Below are 17,742 nucleotides of genomic sequence, written 5' to 3' on the forward strand. Positions count from 1 at the left end.
ACCTGAGCTGAAGGCAGGTGCCCAACTGCTGAGCCACCTAGGTGTCCTGGAAATATAGGTTTTATTCCTGGCAGCCATATGCCCAAATTAAAATTCTAATACTATTTAAGAAGAGGAGAATTGGGGACGCCTGGGTGGCTCAGTGGTTGAGTGTTGGCCTTGGGCTCAGGGCGTGATCCTGGGGTCCAGGGATGAGTTCTGCATGGGGCTCCCTGTAAGAAGCCTGCTTCTCCCTCTGCCTGTGTCTCTGTCTCTCTCTGTGTGCCTCTCATGAATAAATAAATAAAATCTTTTTTATAAAAAGAAGAGGAGAATTGATTTTGGAAGTAATAGCAGTCTTTATCACATATATGCATTTAAAATGACTCAGGAAAAATATCAAGAAACTAAAAGCTGTGGTTACTAGGGTGAGAGTTGGCAGAGGAGAGAGAGTAGGGTCAATGAAGGGTAACAGTGACAGGGAGGATTTTCACCGTGTATCTTGTTACATTTTTTGATTTGTGAACCGTGTGTATGTACTTTCCATTTACAAACTTAAATAGATTAATTCAAAATTCCTCTTTAAAGATAAGTAAATAAAAGAAGAAAAATTTTAAAAAATAAAGAAAAAATACTTTAGCCAGTGCCAAATTTGGTGAGAACAAAGGAACCATGGAGTCCTGGTGACAAATGGCTCCAGCAATTAGATGATTTGCTTGAAAGAGGAAGGTATAACTTGAATGCATTAATTTTCTATTGCTGTGTAACAAATAAAATAAGTGTAGCAACTCAAAATCATAAATTTATTACTTTACCATTTCTGTGTGTCAGAAGTCTGGCATGTTTTTACTTGATTCTCTGTTGAGGGTCTCATAAGTCCACAATCAAGGTATTGGATGGCTGTATGATCATCAGGAGGTTCAACTAGGGAAATCTCCACTTCCAAGCATATTGAGATTGTTAGCATAATTTACTTCCTTGTAGTTATTAGCTCTCATGTCCTAGTCACATGTTTTCCACCATCTCGGTAACATACCTTTGTCAAATCTTGCTGATACTACTTTGCCCACGTGGCCAGTAAGAGAAAACTTTCTGCTCTTAAATGGCTCATGTGATTAGATTAGGCACACCCAAATAATTTTTCTTTCTTAAAGTTCACTGGGGCAATATAGACTAATAACATAGAATAGAGAGCTAAGAAATAAATCTTCATGTATGTAGTCACATGATTTCCCCTAAGACCACTCAATGGGGAAAAGACAATTTCTCCAATAAATGATGGTAGGAAAACTGTATATCCACGTGCAAAAGAATGAAATTGGGCCCTTATCTTCCACGTGACACAAACACTAACTCAAAATGGGTTGCAAGTCTAAATGTAAGACCCCAAATTCTAGAACTCCTAGAAGATAACAGGAAAAACTTTATGACATTGGATTGCAATAATTTCTTAGATATGACACCAAACATACTTGCAGCAGAAGCAAAAAAATATGTATGTTCTATACCAAGCTTAAAAACTTCTGTGTGTCAAATGAAAAAATCAACAGTGAGAGATAATGTATGCAATGGGAGAAAATATTTGCAAATCATTTATCTGGTAAGGAGTTAATAGAATAAAGAACTACAGCTAAACAGCAAAAACAAATAACCTAATTAAACAATGAGTAAAGAATTGAATAGACATTTCTCCAAAGATGATATAAATGGCCAACAAGCATATGTAAAGATGCTCAATATCACTAATCATTAGAGAGGAGCAAATAAATACCACAATGAAATATCATCTCATACCCATAAAAACAGAAAACAACAAAAATGAAAGAGAGAAAATAACAAATGTTGGCGAGGATGTGGAGAAATTGGAACCCTTGTGCACTGTTGGTGGGAATGTAAAATGGTGTAGTTGCTCTGGAAAATAGTATGGTAGTTTCTCAAAAAATATAAAGACAAATTTTAAATCAGAATCACCATATGATCCAGCAATCCCACTTCTGGGTGTATATGCAAAATAATTGAAAGCAGAGTCTCAAAGAGATATATGAACACCCATGTTCATTGCAGCATTATTTAGAACAGCTGAGAAGTAGAAGCAACCCAAATGTCCATTGATGGAGAAACAGATAAACACAATGTGGTATATACATACAATGGAGTATTACTCAGTCTTAAAGGGGAAGGAAATCTTGTCCAATGCTACAACACACATGGATCTTGAGGATATTAAATGAAATAAGCCAGTTATAAAAAGACAAACACTGTATGATTCTACTTATATGAGTTATCTAAAGCACTCAAATTCATAGAAACGGAAAATAGAATGGATATTGTCAGGATCTGGGGAGAGGGGGAAATAGAAGTTGTTATAGAGTTTTAATTTCACAAGATGAAAAAGTCCCAGAAATCTGTTGTACAATGTGAATATGCTGAACTTGAGTGAACTGTACACTTTAAATGGTTAAGATGACAGATTGTATGTAATTTTTTTACTACAGTTTAAAAAAGTCAACTGTACCATATAATGTAATCTAATTATGGGAGTGATATTTCATCTATTCATAGATTCTATCCATATTCCAAGGAAAAAGGATTACACAAGAGTGAATGTTATTTGGAGGGCACCTCATAAAAGGACTAAAGCCATTTTTTCAGTGACTTTTCCTGTTGGATTTTTAATTCCCAGCCATAAGCTTTGGAGGTTCTGGATTCTGTTTACGAGAGACAGGATTTCCTTCTATTATAATATCCAGTGATGTCTGTGAGTATACCTCTGTTGGTGGAAATTTATTTTTTAGAGTGACATGGCTGCTTCTTCATGATGTGTCCTTCATGTTAGATTGACCTGCTTGTGGCAACTCTGTGTTTGTCTGCCTGAGATGATTATCAGACTTGTCTGGGAAAACCTTATGTTTAGTGAAATATTTTCTTGAGAGTTAATGGTTTAAACATACATAGGAAATAGGAAGAGGTAAGGACTTGGAAGTATTGTTTTCATCACAACTTTGTCCTAGATCTCAAGGATTAAACAATACTTTTGGAAATCTGAGTTTGAATAATTCAGAGCCTAAGAAAATATTCTTAACAGAAGTTTGAGATAATTGTGAATATAATATTTACACAAATAATGCACAAATGAAGGCAGAATGGCTGACTTGCAAAGAGAACTTAATATAATCATAGTATATAAAATATAATTTAGCTATAAGAAAGGCAGATGATAAACTAAACAGCTAAAAAGGTATAGCATCTAGCATTCTAAAGCAAAGGAAAAAAATCTTTTTATGTACATACAGTACATAACTTGTATGCAGAAAGAGAGAGAGAGATCCCTCTAAACCTTCTTCCTCTTAAATTAGTAAGAACATGAACTTTAATTTAAGGAGCATGCAAGCTACCCCCAGTTTTTCCTATCTCAACTTCTCTTTCCTTAGTATCCTCATTTTTAGAAGTCAAATGACCAACATTGTTCTTGTGGGAAGGAAGTTTCGTGTATCCCATTTAATGATTTGGATCATTAACCTGTTAGATGACCCGGAATTTTACTCAGCCTAATGTTCCCAAAATATCACAAGGAGTCTGAAGGGCCATTTTTCTCAGCAAATCGAAGTCCAAAGAGATTATCTTGGCGGTCTGCCTGGTCTGTTAGCAAGCACCAGAAGAGAATACCTGAGCTAGAAAGTGGAGGTAATGCCTCTTTTCCAGACAAGATGCTTTCAATTTTTTAGGAACACTTGGTGATTTGTTGCTGAGAGTATAACCTACTTTCAAAGCTATTCTTGCCAAAGAACTACTTCAATGTTTCCAAGCAGTACGTTGACTGGGCTCGTCAATGATAGCCTGTCCCCTTTCAGACCAGCCTTTCACACTGCGAAATGGAAATGTACTAATGACCTGTCTTAACTGGTCACAATCTTGGAAGCTGTGGCTGTCAGCCTCTCCTGGCAGACTGGTCTGCCTACATAATAAGCAGCTGGACTGTATGGTCTGCAGATATGGATGTTACAGGATAAATCCTCTTCTACTCTGAGCCCATCTTGGGTAATATCATCTCTCCTTTGGCTTAATCTGAGGGCTCTTTGAGGAACTTCCTGACTCCAGGGAGACTGTCTAAACTGGTAAGTCCCTTAATGTTTTCTTCCTTGACTTGCCCAAAGCTATTCTATGAAAGCAATGAATCATTCAGATCAGCCTGGAAATTATCCTAAAAACCACTCTCTCCCAAGCATCACTTGAACCTGTTATCTGATTTCCCTGATTTCTGTCTTACTACTCTTGTATTTGGATGTTTTTCCTTCTCTCCCAGGTTTTGCCTTTTTCTTTCTTTCTTTCTTTCTTTCTTTCTTTCTTTCTTTCTTTCTTTCTTTCTTTCTTTTTTCTTTCTTTCTTTCTTTCTTTCTTTCTTTCTTTCTTTCTTTCTTTCTTCCTTCCTTCCTTTCTTTCTTTTTCTCTTTCTCTCTTTTTTGTTGATAGTCTAGCAGGTTTTGAGATTTAACTCCTCCCTGAGGTAGTGTTGGGATAAGGAAGGGTAGCCTGGGATCTAGAGCATCCAGTGTGGGCTGGTCTGGGAGAGAGCCCTGACACTTGTGGAGTTCATTTCTGGTAAATTGCTTCTGGAGGCTGCATTTACATTCTGTCCCCACTTCTAGCTGTGTCAAAACAATTCTCCATGGCATTCTTACACTTTTTGGATTACCTGTTCAAGGATGTTTGAGGAATAAATGATCTTGGAAGCTAGAGATAATAAAGCCTAGAGATGTCACCCTGTACATACAATTCCAGGATAGTAAAATCCTCCTCTCTCTGAAAAGATTTGCTTACATTCCAGAAGAAAGAAAACTCCTCTCTCTATCTCTGGAGAAGAGAATGGGTAGGTCACTGGAAGCTCCAAATAAATCAATTTTTTCCTAATTTTGGAGTTCCTGTCTTATGATGTACTCTAGTGTCTGCTCAGGTAACTTTTGGTCCTCACTGCATCACTCTTCGGGAACTGGGGCTTTGGTAACCCACACAAGACACTGCCTTGGCAGCTGATTTTGTTGTGATTAATCAATAGTCTTTGTCTCTGATCCAAAGGGTATATGTTCTGTCAATATGTGTATAAAACTATATATAGCAGTCTTACTTGTTAGCTTGCAAGTAAGGCAAAATCTTCAATCCTTCAGTTTCTGACTTAGTAGTCTCCCTTAGTATTCGAATGAGATTCCAAATTCTGGAATAGAAGAACACAGTGAATGAGACCTCAAGTTCTGGAATAGAGTACAATTCAGGCCCCAGTTGAGATTTTTAAGTTATGCATGTTGACATGAAGAAGATCTAGCTATCATTTAACCACTAGAAATCTGGAATGTTCTTATCACTCTACATTACAAGGTTCAAGCTGGTCATATTTCTCATTTTCTGTATTAAGAAAGAGCTTTTATGGGGAACAACATCTCAGAAATAAGTATGGCAGATGAAGACATTTTCATGTAAAATATGGAGGAAACAGTTAATTTGTTTATAAAAATAGGCTAACCACAATACTGCAGTTTTGGGGATATTGTTCAGGAGATTATGTGAAGCTGAATTTAGTGAGTCTATTAGGGAAAAAGGAAGTAAAAACAGAAACAAGCCATAATTTAATGTGAAAATATGTCTAATTAATTAAATTATAATACACAAAGAATGGAAATATTGTTTTTCTTGGAATAAAAGAATACCAAAGTCTCTGGAGAGAGTGACCAATTCTCTTCATAGAAATGTATTTAACACATCAAGTGAGGTTTGGGAGTTGAATTATGAATAATAAAAAACAAACCTCTTCCCACCTTCAGAGTTTATACGTCTTTTGTCATTTACCTTTTTTTGCAAAGTAATTTAGAGCTTTTATTTTGCCTTAAGGTTTTGCACTTTGGCCCAATGTGAGCAGCATGCTATTTATTCACGACACATAATTTTTAAAGCAATCGATCTACTTGCATTTGTCACTACATCCAAGGAGAACAAAGGTATACTTAGTAGATTGTAGGGTCAGTAACTGAGAGCTACAAAAGGGGGTGTTTTAAATCAATACATCCCACCATTGTGTTGATATATTTTTGGTATAGTCACAAAAAGTCTTTTGCAGGGAAAATAAATACTGCACACAGAGTTTAGAGGTGACGTGACCTTAAAGACCATGTAGAGGATCCACATGTCCATTGTATTACAAAGTTCCACAGGTGGATAGTACTGTGGGAAGGGCATGTCTCCTATACTGCATACCATCCCTGTATTTGATCTGTCCCCACTAACCATTAGGTGAATCACTCAGGTGAATATCAGTACTTCCTATGAAGAGTTTACTGAAGAGTTTCAGAATTAATGTTTCTTTTACTGTTTACTTGACATCAGGATGGTATCATGGCTAGGAGTTTGGGCTTTCGTGTCATTTAAACTAGGACTTGATTTCTTGGCTCTGCCAGAATAAGTGAGTTATGTAATCTAAGTCAGTATTCTTGTTTGTAAAGGGCACATTATAAGAATCTTGTTTATAAAGAGCAAATGAGATGATGTATGTGAAGCACTTAACACACTGCTTGGCAAGTAGTAGGCATGACCTGAGTGGTATTATTATAATGATCTGATGCTAGTGCTGGACTAGAAACATCCTTCATACTCCACCTGCCTTAGATGTATACCTCAATGTGTGTTTTCTTAATCATTCTGTCATTTCATTGTGCCCTACTTTGGGCTTCTCCCCACCCTCAAAGACCTACTTTATGTTTAATCAGTTCTCCTTGACATTACACTGATTTTCTCCTTACTCTGAAAAACAAGAATGAAGTCAAGTCTTCCTTTGTTCCATCACAAATCTTCCTCCTTCATGAAGTCTCCTCAGAGACTGTAGTTTCCAAGGATCCTCCCTTTTTTGAACCACTGAATTATCTCTTGCATCCATAATCATTTAATTGATTGCTATGTACCATCATATATGCCTGTTCAGTCTCCCCGAATAGTATACAAGCTTGTGTAAAATTCCAGTCCTTTGTTGGACTGTCATAGCAGAGTGCTGAAGCTATCCAAGAACTCGATAAATAATTAATAGGTGAGTTGATATATTGTGCCAACAATGACACAAGCCAAGTTCAAGAGCAATTCATGATTACAAAGGTCCATAATTTCTTTTTTTTTTAAAGATTTTATTTATTCATGAGAGATACAGATAGAGAGAGAGAGGCAGAGACATAGACAGAGGAGAAGCAGGCTCCACGCAGGAAGCCTGACGTGGGACTCGATCCCGGGACTTCAGGATCATGCCCCAGGCCGAAGGCAGGTGCCAAACCTCTGAGCCACCCAGGGATCCCCGAAAGGTCCATAATTTCCTTTTTAAAAAATTTTTTTAAAAAGATTTTATTTATTTATTCATGAGAGACAGAGAGAGAGAGAGAGGCAGAGACACAGGCAGAGGGAGAAGCAGGCTCCTCGCAGGGAGCCTGACGTGGGACTCGATCCCGGGTCTCCAGGATCAGGCCCTGGGCCAAAGCGGCACCAAACCGCTGAGCCACCCAGGCTGCCCAGGTCCATAATTTCTAAACTAAAATCAAGACATGTGCTTTGGCAAGTCCATGTTGATTTAAAGGAAAGTAAAGCAGACAATTTGGAATTGGAACTGTTCCAGAAAATATAAGTTCTCATCATGATTCAGCTAGGAATAAACATCAAAGTAGGAGATTATTTTTCTCAGTGTTTCTTCTTGGCATGCAAATTGTTTTTAAAACTAGTTTATAAAGCCTTCATGGCCAGTGAAAACCAGATGACCTCTACTGATGTTTCTTTTTTTTTTCTTTCTTTTTTCTTCTCCTCCTCCTTCTTACTCTTCTTATTTTAAACAAGCTGATTTCATGTAGAAGAGTTGCGGTAATAACACTGGACAAGACAGACAAGGAGAATATTAAGGTAACAATTGATCAAATGTTAACTTTAGAATTTTAAAGAATGTTCTGGGTGGTGAGTATAACTACTATGTATGCCATCAGAAATATGCTTCATATTTGTCCATATTGTTTCAAAAATGTTCCTGAAATAATTGAGTGTAAGTTGATTTCTGGAAAGGCTTATGCTATTTTCAATCCATAGGGAATTTTTATAGTCATTCTACAATGAATCCTTTTGCCAAGAGATGGGTACATTAATTGTGCAATGTAATATAAAAATTACACCAATATTAAGCAACTTGAAGCAGCATTTATTGTCTTGCAGTTTCTATGAGTCAGGAATCTGGTGTTGCTCATCTGGGTCTTGTGATTTAGGTTCTCTCATGAGGCAGTCATCAAGGTGTCAGCAGAGCTCAAGTGATTTCCAGGCTCACCTGGAGATGAATCCATCTCCATTTTCACACACCTGGTTGTTCCTTGCTCATGCGCCTTTCCATAGAACACTCACAACATGGCCTCCTGCTTTACCCAGAGCAAGCAAATGACTTGATCTCAGAAGTGACATCCATTACTTTTAAAATATTCTATTAGTAGTAACTCACTAGATGCAGCTGCCACTGCAGGGGAGAGAATTACACAAGGATATTGGATAGTAGGAAGGTGGCTCATTGGCCAGCCATCCTACAGGACAGGGGACAAAGGTAAAGAATTGCCTTAGTTAATCTGGATTTTTGCATTTCAAGATTATATGACATAGTTCCAGGTAAAATGGGGTTGAGAATTTACTAACTCAATGTCTCATCCTTAAGAAAGCCCATGGAGACAACTGATTCAGTCATTTTATCTTCTTCCTCCATGCTCATTTATAAAATTATAGTCTAAATCAGAAAGTACCCCCTCATGCCATCAAAAATGGAAGGAAGCTGGAATAAAAAATGTTTAACTATTAAAAATTTTCAAGAGACAGGAAAGTACAGAAAATAGTATAATAAACTGCCAGGTACCCACTACCCAGAAGAGGCACTTCTAGCATTTTCTGAGCACCAGTACAGATCATTCTACAAAATGTTTCCAGAACATTGTTTTCACTTAATCTTCTCAACAGTCTTGTAAAATAAATATTTTACTTAAGAATAAGGTAAATATTAATCTCTGTGTATGGAGAATATTGACACTCAGGTTTGGTGAAAAAAAAAAGAAATTGTTCAAGTTTACACATTGGCAGAGCTGGGATTATTCTATTTTTTCCATTTTAAATGTTTACTTTAATTTTTATATTCATCTTTGTTGAAATTTATTTTTTAAGGAAACTCTACCCTCATCATGGAGCTCAAACACAACATCAAGGTCAAGAGTTGTATGCTGTACCAGCTTAGATAGTCAGATACCTCCCCATATATTTTTTTTACTTTGTTATCACTTTTCCCTCTCCCTTTCTTTATGCTTTGATTGTCTTGCAATTACATCTTTACACATTATAAGTCCGTCAGGAGTTTTGTAGTTATTGCTTTATGCAATTGTCCTTTAAATCAAATAGAAGAAGAAAAGTTTCTAACTCAAATACATTTATGTTGTCTTTTATATTTACCTATGTAGTTATCCTTACTGGGTACTCTTTGATTCTTTGTAAGGACTGAGGTTATTAGGATTTCTTGTATGGTAAGTCAGCTGGCACAGGGCTAGGATTTGAACTTGCATGCTCAAACTCCAAGTTCAAGACAATTTTTATCATACTTCTGGGACAGTGACAATCCCTAACTATTTTCCCATGCGGAGCTCAGTTTTTCATCCTGGATGTTGATCTGGACAGAATTTCTCAATGCTTTTATGAATACTTTTTACCCTTTATTGCCATAGAAACTATTTTTATTTTTTAAAAAAACTTTTTGAATTTATTTATTCATGAGAGATACAGAGAGAGAGAGAGAGAGGCAGAGACACAGGCAGAGGGAGAAGCAGGCTCCATGCAGGGAGCCTGAAGTGGGACTCGATCTCGGGTCTCCAGGATCACACTGTAGGCCGAAGGTGGCGCCGAACTGCTGAGCTACCAGGGCTGCCTCCCATAGAAACTTTAATGAGCAAGTGAGTTTTACTACTTCCTTGGTCTATTTTGTCCGATATCACACTATGCAGATAGCAGTGGAGTAAGGGAGAGGTAGGAACTGAAACCCACAGTGTGATCTAAATTCAGATTGCCAAAGATAAATGGATAATCTAATCAGAAGTCAATGTGTAAGAAAACTAGTCAGTTCTTGCTGAAGTAAAGTAGTAAGATTAGGAAATGAGTTATCAGAGCAGAGTGAAGGCAAATCACAAAATCTAAAAAGTAATCAGCCACAAGGGTGCTAACCTAAAAAGAAAATCTTTGCATTGGTTATTTTATTCAGTGCTTGAAGCTGTAAGTGGCAGTGTCAGGGTTGCCTAGTATTTGCCTGATAGAAATCTCTAAGCTGGGTATGATCTAGGAAGAAAGGAGCCTCTAGGAGTCATCCTAGAGGCCATATACTTCTCAGTGTGTTAATTAGCATTTCTTAACTTTGGATAATGTATGTAAAATGTTATTAGGTTGTGAAAGAGACGTAGACATCTTGAGCATCTAGGTGCGACTTAAAAAAAATGTACTGTGTTTTAAATGTTTAAAATTTATCTCTATTTGGAGAGAGCCCCCTCAAAAATCTAAGTTTCTGGTCTTTGTGAGTGTGAGACCCATGATCAGTGGGTGGTCAACTACCCTCTCCCCAGCCATATCTTGTGATAACTCAGAAGGCAGGAATCATTTAAAAAGTACTGGTTTTGTAAAACTGACTTATACTTAACACAAGATATTAAATACTATGGAAAAGTTAGAGAAAAAAGCAAAATAAAACATTAAAAAAAAACCCAGGCAAAACACTATCAACTATCCAGAAATTATTATCATTTATACTTGGCAGGCATCATCTTAGTCATCTCTTTATATATCTGTTATGTATATAGATATAATTCATGGAAGTAGGATCTTCTAAATACTTTTCAAAAGTGAAAAGTATTAAATTTATCTTTACTCAAATTTAACAGGAGAAAATAAAATGAAATTGGCAGAATTTCTCAACCTCTCAAATAATAATTTGTTAATATCAAGAACTTTTATTTCCTAAAAGATAACTAAAATTTAAAGTTTCTTTCATTTAAACCCACCAAAATGCTCCCATTTATTTATTTATTGTTAAAGATTTTATTTATATATTTGCAATAGTGATAGAGTGAGAAACACAAGTGGGGGGCAGAGGAAGAGGAGCAAGTAGGCTCCCTGCTCGGCAGGGAGCCTGGCACAGCGCTCCATCTAGGACCTGGGATCATGACCTGAGCCACAGGTAGATGCACAACCAACTGAGCCACCCAGGCACCCCCCCCACCCCAAATGCTTCTGTTTAAATAATATCTATGAACTTCCTGATCTGAAGATGAGAAACTTGACATTCTTCCAACCCTATCCCTTTAAGACCATATTTCTGTTAATCTTATTATTATTTTTACATTATCAAGATTCATGCATTTGTTCTTTCCTATAATTCTCACAGTGTTCTTTTTTCTTTAATTACCCACCATTCATTAGCCATAGAACCTTCATTTCTGGGTTCTTTGTTTTCACTTATTTGTTGGTTTGCTGGATTTTGCAGTTGGATGACTTTTTCAGAGAACTCCTGAATACTAAATTTCATGTACTATTGCTTACTTTTGAGAAAGTGTTTCTTTCCTTTATGTTTAAAGGACAGAGTTGTTGGGCCCAAAATTATCCCTTCCTTCCTTCCTTAGAACTTTATAAATAGAACTCCAGTGTCTCCTGGCATTAAATGCTGCTGAAAAGTCTGAGGTTAGTCCTATTTTGTACTTCCTACTTAGCCCTCACATTTGTAGGAGATTTTTTTTCTGCCTGAATGTCCTTAATTTTTAGTTTAGTTCATGATATGTCTAAGGCATTCCTTATAAAATTTTCCTGGGAAAATTTTTGTAATGGTTTCAGTCTTTATTTTTTGTTATTAAGTCTTTTAGATCTTTTTATTTTGTTATTTGCTTCTTTTCTTTAGGAATACTAATTATTTTTATATTGCATCTCCCTTGTCTCTATTCCATATCAATAATCATCTCTAATCTCCATCTGTTTTCATTTCATATGATATATATCTTCAAGGCTGTCTTTTATGTTCTTAATTGTTTTCAGTCATGCATATTTTATTTTTTGGTTGCTATGATATGGCCATTATCTATAACAAAAGTTAGTGGCGCCTCCACCCCCAGACTTGCCTTTTTGCACTTTGAACATCAGCATCATGGTCTTACCTATTTTGGCCTTGTTCATTTTTCTTCTTCCTTAGGTTAAAGATCCTTGCTACACTTTTGAATGGGTCATTCCATTTCTTAACCTCACCAAGAGTGGGAGGATATTTAGAAAGGTATTTTTATAATTTGCTACTAATTTCTCAGAAACTTAAAGAATGGGAGAAGTTGCAAGAAAGTAGGTAGAGTGGAAAATAGGATTCAAGGAAGAGGGAACAGCATGTGAAAATTACTTTGAATAGAAAGATTTTAGGTCTCCTAAGGAAATGAGAAGGATCACATGAGTTGGGAAGCATAAGCATGAGAGATGGTGGTACTCGATGAGGTGAAAGAAGCCAGATTGTATACGGCTTCTTTAGACTGTGGGGTTTGGATTTTATTTTAGTATGTTGGGTGGTTGGGGAAAGGGAAGAGAGTGGTGATTGTGGAAGAACTCAAATAAGAAAGGACCATGCAGTAATATGTTTTTTTAAGGATAGTTATAATTGTAGAATGAACAATAGATTTGGTAGAATGAAGAGTAGAAAATAGAAGATCAGTTAAGAAGCCCTTATACCTACTTATTAGAGAAGATGGTAGACTAGGGGAGGCATTAAAAATAGAAGGAAGAAATAGACCATTTTTTTAAATGAAGGGAATGAGATGAATTTTTTTTTTATTTTTTTTATTTATGATAGTCACAGAGAGAGAGAGAGAGAGAGAGGCAGAGACATAAGCAGAAGGAGAAGCAGGCTTCATGCACCGGGAGCCTGATGTGGGATTCGATACCGGGTCTCCAGGATCGCGCCCTGGGCCAAAGGCAAGCGCCAAACCACTGCGCCACCCAGGGATCCCCGGGAATGAGATGAATTAAATACAGTTTTGCATCCAGCATAGCTTGATATGTAATAGCCAAAGATGGAAAAAATGGAAATGCTCATCAATAGGTAAATTTAAACAAAATGTGGTATTTCCATACAATGGAATACTATTCAGCGATAAAAGGAATAAACCATTAATATATACAATAACTTAGAGGAATCTCAAAATAATTACTATGCAAGAAAGAAGCTTGAAAAAAGTTTATACTGTATGATTCTATTTATATAAAATTCTAAGAAAGTAAACTAAGCTATGGTGACAGAAAGCATATCAGTAACTGCCTGGGGATGGGAATGTGGGATGACTGGGGTGAGGATGGATTAGAAGGATTACAAGGGGGTATTAGGAAACTTTTGAGGGTAACAGATATGTTTATTATCTTGATTGTGATGATAGTTTTGGGATGTATACCTGTGTCAGCACTTATCAAGTATTATACTTTAATTATGTGCAGATTAATCATGTTAGTTATACATCAATAAAGCTATTTTAAAAAGTTTTGAAATATATTTTGAGGTAAATTAATGGCCTTGGTGAAGGGAATAAGGGAGAGTGAAACAAGAAAGATGAATATAGGTGTCTGAAATGAGCCATTTTCTGTAAAGATATTTAAAGCCATGACAATGGATGAGAATGAAAAAAAGGAATTTTAGGGCTGAATGTAGAGGAAACCTGACATCTACAGGTTTTATGGAGGAGGAGCTGATGTCTCATTTATTTGTAATGCACCATAGTTTATCAAACTCTTCTTGATAGAGTTGATGGAGGATATCCTTGATGGAGGATACTGTAATTTCTAATACTCTATTTACAAAGAAATATTGCAAAGAATAACCTTACATATGTGTCATTTTGGCAGGGTATTTATGTGTGATTTGGAAGTATACATTTATACAATCTGCAGGATTAAATTCTTTAAAAATTTTTAAATTTAAATTCAATTTAATTAACATATACTGTATTATTAGTTTTATAGGTAGAATTTAGTGATTCATCAGTTACATACAACACCCAGTGCTCATTACTTCTTGTGTCCTCCTTAATGCCCATCACCCAATCACCCTATCCTCCCACCTACCCCCCCCTCCAGCAACCCTCAGTTCATTTCCTATGATTAAGTTTCTTGTTGATTGGATTCCCTCTCTGTTTTTCTCTCATTTTATTTTTCCTTCCTTTCCTCTATGCTTATCTGTTTTTTTTCTTAAATTCCATATGAGTGAGATAATATGGTATTTGTCTTTCTCTGACTGACTTATTTTGATTAGCATTATACCCACTAGTTCCATCACATCATTGGAAATGGCAAGATTTCATTATTTTTGATGGCTGAATCATAGTCCATTGTGTATATAACCACGTCTTCATCCATTCATGTCGATGGACATCTCAGCTTTTTCCATATTTTGTCTACTGTGGACATTGCTGCTGTAACATTGGGGTGCATGTGCCCCTTTGAATCACTATGTTTGCATTATTTGGATAAATACCTAATAGTGCAATTACTGGGCCATAGAGTAATTCTATTTTTAGCTTTTTAAGGAATCTCTATACTGTTTTCCAGAGTGGCTGCAAGAGTTTGCATTCCCACCAATAGTGTAAGAGAGTTCCCCTTTTTCTGCATCCTCAACAACATCTGCTGTTACCTTTGTCGTTAATTTTAGCCATTCTGACAGTTATGAGGTGGTATCTCAAGTTTCTTTATAGATTTTGGATACTAGCCTTTTATCTGACATGCCATTTGCAAATATCTTCTCTCATTCTGTCGGTTGTCTCTTGGTTTAGTCAACTGTTTGCTGTGCAAGAGCCTTTGATCTTGATGAAGTTCCAATAGTTCATTTTTGCTTTTTGTCCCCTTACCTTTAGAGATGTGTCTAATAAGAGGTTGCTATGGCCTAGGTCACAAAGGTTGTTGACTGTATTTTCCTCTAGGATTTTGATGGATTCCTGTCTCTCATTTAGGTCTTTCATCCATTTTGAGTTTGTTTTTGTGTAGGGTGTAAGAAAGTGGCCCAATTTCATTCTTCTGCATGTGGCTGTCCAATTTTCCCAACACCATCTATTGAAAACTGTCTTTTTTCCATTGGATATTCTTTCTTTTTTTTTTTAATTTTATTTTTAAATTTATTTATGATAGTCACACAGAGAGAGAGAGAGAGAGGCAGAGACACAGGCAGAGGGAGAAGCAGGCTCCATGCACCGGGAGCCCGACGTGGGATTCGATCCCCGGTCTCCAGGATCGCGCCCTGGGCCAAAGGCAGGCGCTAAACCGCTGCGCCACCCAAGGATCCCTGGATATTCTTTCCTGCTTTGTCAAAAATTAGTTGACCATAGAGTTGAAGCCATTTCTGGGTTCTCTATTCTGTTCCATTGATCTATGTGTCTGTTTTTGTGCCGGTACCATACTGTCTTAATGATCACAGCTTTGTAATAGAGCTTGAAGTCCAGAATTGTGATGCCTCCAGCTTTGATTTTCTTTTTCAACATTCCTTTGGTGCTTCAGCGTATTCTGTGGTTCCTTACAAATTTTAGAATTGTTTGTCCCAGTTCTGTGAAAAATGTTGATGGTATTGTATAGGGACTGTATTGAATCTATAGATTGCTTTGGCAAGCATAGACATTTTCAAGAACAATATTTGTTCTTCCAATCTATGAGCATGGAATGCTTTTTCTATTTATTTTTTTGTGTCTTTCTCAATTTCTCTCATAAGTGTTCCATAATTTTCAGAGTGCAGATCTTTTACCTCTTTGGTTAGGTTTATTTCTAGGTATCTTATGTTTTTTTGTTGTTGTTGAATTGTAAATGAGATCAATTCCTCGATTTCCCTTTCTTCTGCCTATTTTTAGTGTATAGAAATGCAGTGGACTTTGTGCATTGATTTTATATCCTGCAACTTTGTGAATTCAGTTCTAGCAATTCTTTTTGCTGGAGTCTTTTGAATTTTCTACATAGAGTATCATGTTGTCTGTAAGAGTGAAAGTTTGATTTATTTGTCAAATTGGATGCCTTTTTTTTTTTTTTTTTTCTGTCTGACTGCTGAGTCTAGGACTTCCAGTACTATGTTGAACAACGGTGGTGAGAGTGGACATGCAGGATAGATTCTTGAGGTAGAATTAGCTGGATCAAAGGGTAAATGTGATTTTAGTAGATGATGCTATTTCTCTTTCACAGTCCTACCAATTTACATCCCTATTGGCAATATGAAAAAAGCCTTTTCCATCATAGCCTCATCAACACAGACATTATTTATCTTTTGACCTTTGCTAATCTGATAAGTGACTAATAGTAGTTCAGGATAATTTTAATTTGTATTCTCTATGAGTGAGATTGACATATTTTCATATTTAAGAGTCATATATATTTCCTCCTTGAGGAGTTGTCCACTTTTAAAAATTGGGGTATTTGTTTTTTCCTTAGCACTTTATATACCCCATATATTAGGAAAAGTAGCCCTTTGTTTCCAATATAGCTTTGCAGATATATTTTCCTAATTTGTTGTCTTTGAAATTTGTTTTTGCTGGCTCTTCCCTTGCAGAAATGTTTATTTTTTTTTATATTGTCAAACTTGTAAATCTTTTTGTTTATGGTCCTTGAGTTTTGTATTATAGTTAGGGAGGTTTTTCCTACTCTGACTTTACTAAAGAATTGTCTCATAATTTCTTTTTCTAAATTAAAGTATAGCTGACACACGTGTTATATTAATTTCAGATGTACAATATAGTGACTCAAAAAGCTTATATGTTTTACTGTGCTCCTACAAATGTATCTACTATCTGTCAACATATAATGCTATTACAATACCATTGACTATATTCTCTATGCTGTACCTTTTTCTCCTGTGACTTTTATAATTGGACTTTGTATCTTCTTTTCCCCTTCACTCATTTTGCCCAACATGCCACTCCTCTCCCCTCTGTCAGCCCTCTGACAGTCTGATAGTTTGTTCTCTGTCTTTATGAGTCTGTTTCTGCTTTTTGTTTATTCATGTTTGTTTTTTAGATTCCACATATAAGTGAAATCATTTGGCATTTGTATTTCTTTGACTAATTTTACTTAGCATAATATCCTCTAAGCCCATTTGTGTTGTTGCAAATGGCAAGGTCTCATCTATTTTTATGACTGTGCACTATTCCATTGTTTATATATACCACCTCTTCTCTATCCATTCATCCAGAAATGGACATTTAGGTTGTTTCCATTATCTTGGTTATTGTGAATAATGCTGCAATAAACATAGAGATGCATATATCTTTTTTAATCAGTGCTTTCATTTTCTTTGGGTAAATACTTAGTAGGGGAATTACTGGGTCATCTGGTATTTCTATTTTTGACTTTTCGTGAACTTTCATACCCTTTCCAGAGTAGTGGTACCAATTTACATTTCCACCTACAATGCACAAGCATTCCTTTGTTTCTAGATCCTTGCCAACACTAGTTATTTATTGTCTTTTTGATTGTAGTCATCTTGTCTGAGACTTTCGTTCTGACAAGTATAAGGTCACATCTCATTTGGTTTTGATTTGCATTTCCCTGACAATTAGCGATGCTGAATATTTTTTTCACATGTCTAATTGCCATCTCTATGTCTTCTTTGGGAAAATATCTATTCAAATCCTTTGCCAATTTTTTTCTTGGATTATCTTTCTTTTTTGATGTTGAATTGTAGAAGTTCTTTATATATTTTGGACATTG

The 17,742-nt window shown here is 36.1% G+C and overlaps 1 long non-coding RNA gene across 2 annotated transcripts in view; it reads left to right on the forward strand.

Annotated features, from left to right (window-relative positions):
- The first annotated feature begins 7,151 nt into the window (after window positions 1-7,151).
- LOC112914240 (uncharacterized) overlaps window positions 7,152-17,742 on the forward strand; it is a 96,903-nt gene continuing 86,312 nt past the window's right edge. For both annotated transcript variants that reach the window (XR_011996537.1, XR_011996538.1), the window contains exons 1-2: window positions 7,152-7,310; window positions 7,834-7,896. This is a non-coding gene — a long non-coding RNA (uncharacterized lncRNA). The remainder of the gene's footprint in view (window positions 7,311-7,833; window positions 7,897-17,742) is intronic.

Source organism: Vulpes vulpes, chromosome 1 (assembly GCF_048418805.1).
Source record: "Vulpes vulpes isolate BD-2025 chromosome 1, VulVul3, whole genome shotgun sequence".
In the NCBI taxonomy this organism is placed as follows: domain Eukaryota; kingdom Metazoa; phylum Chordata; class Mammalia; order Carnivora; family Canidae; genus Vulpes; species Vulpes vulpes.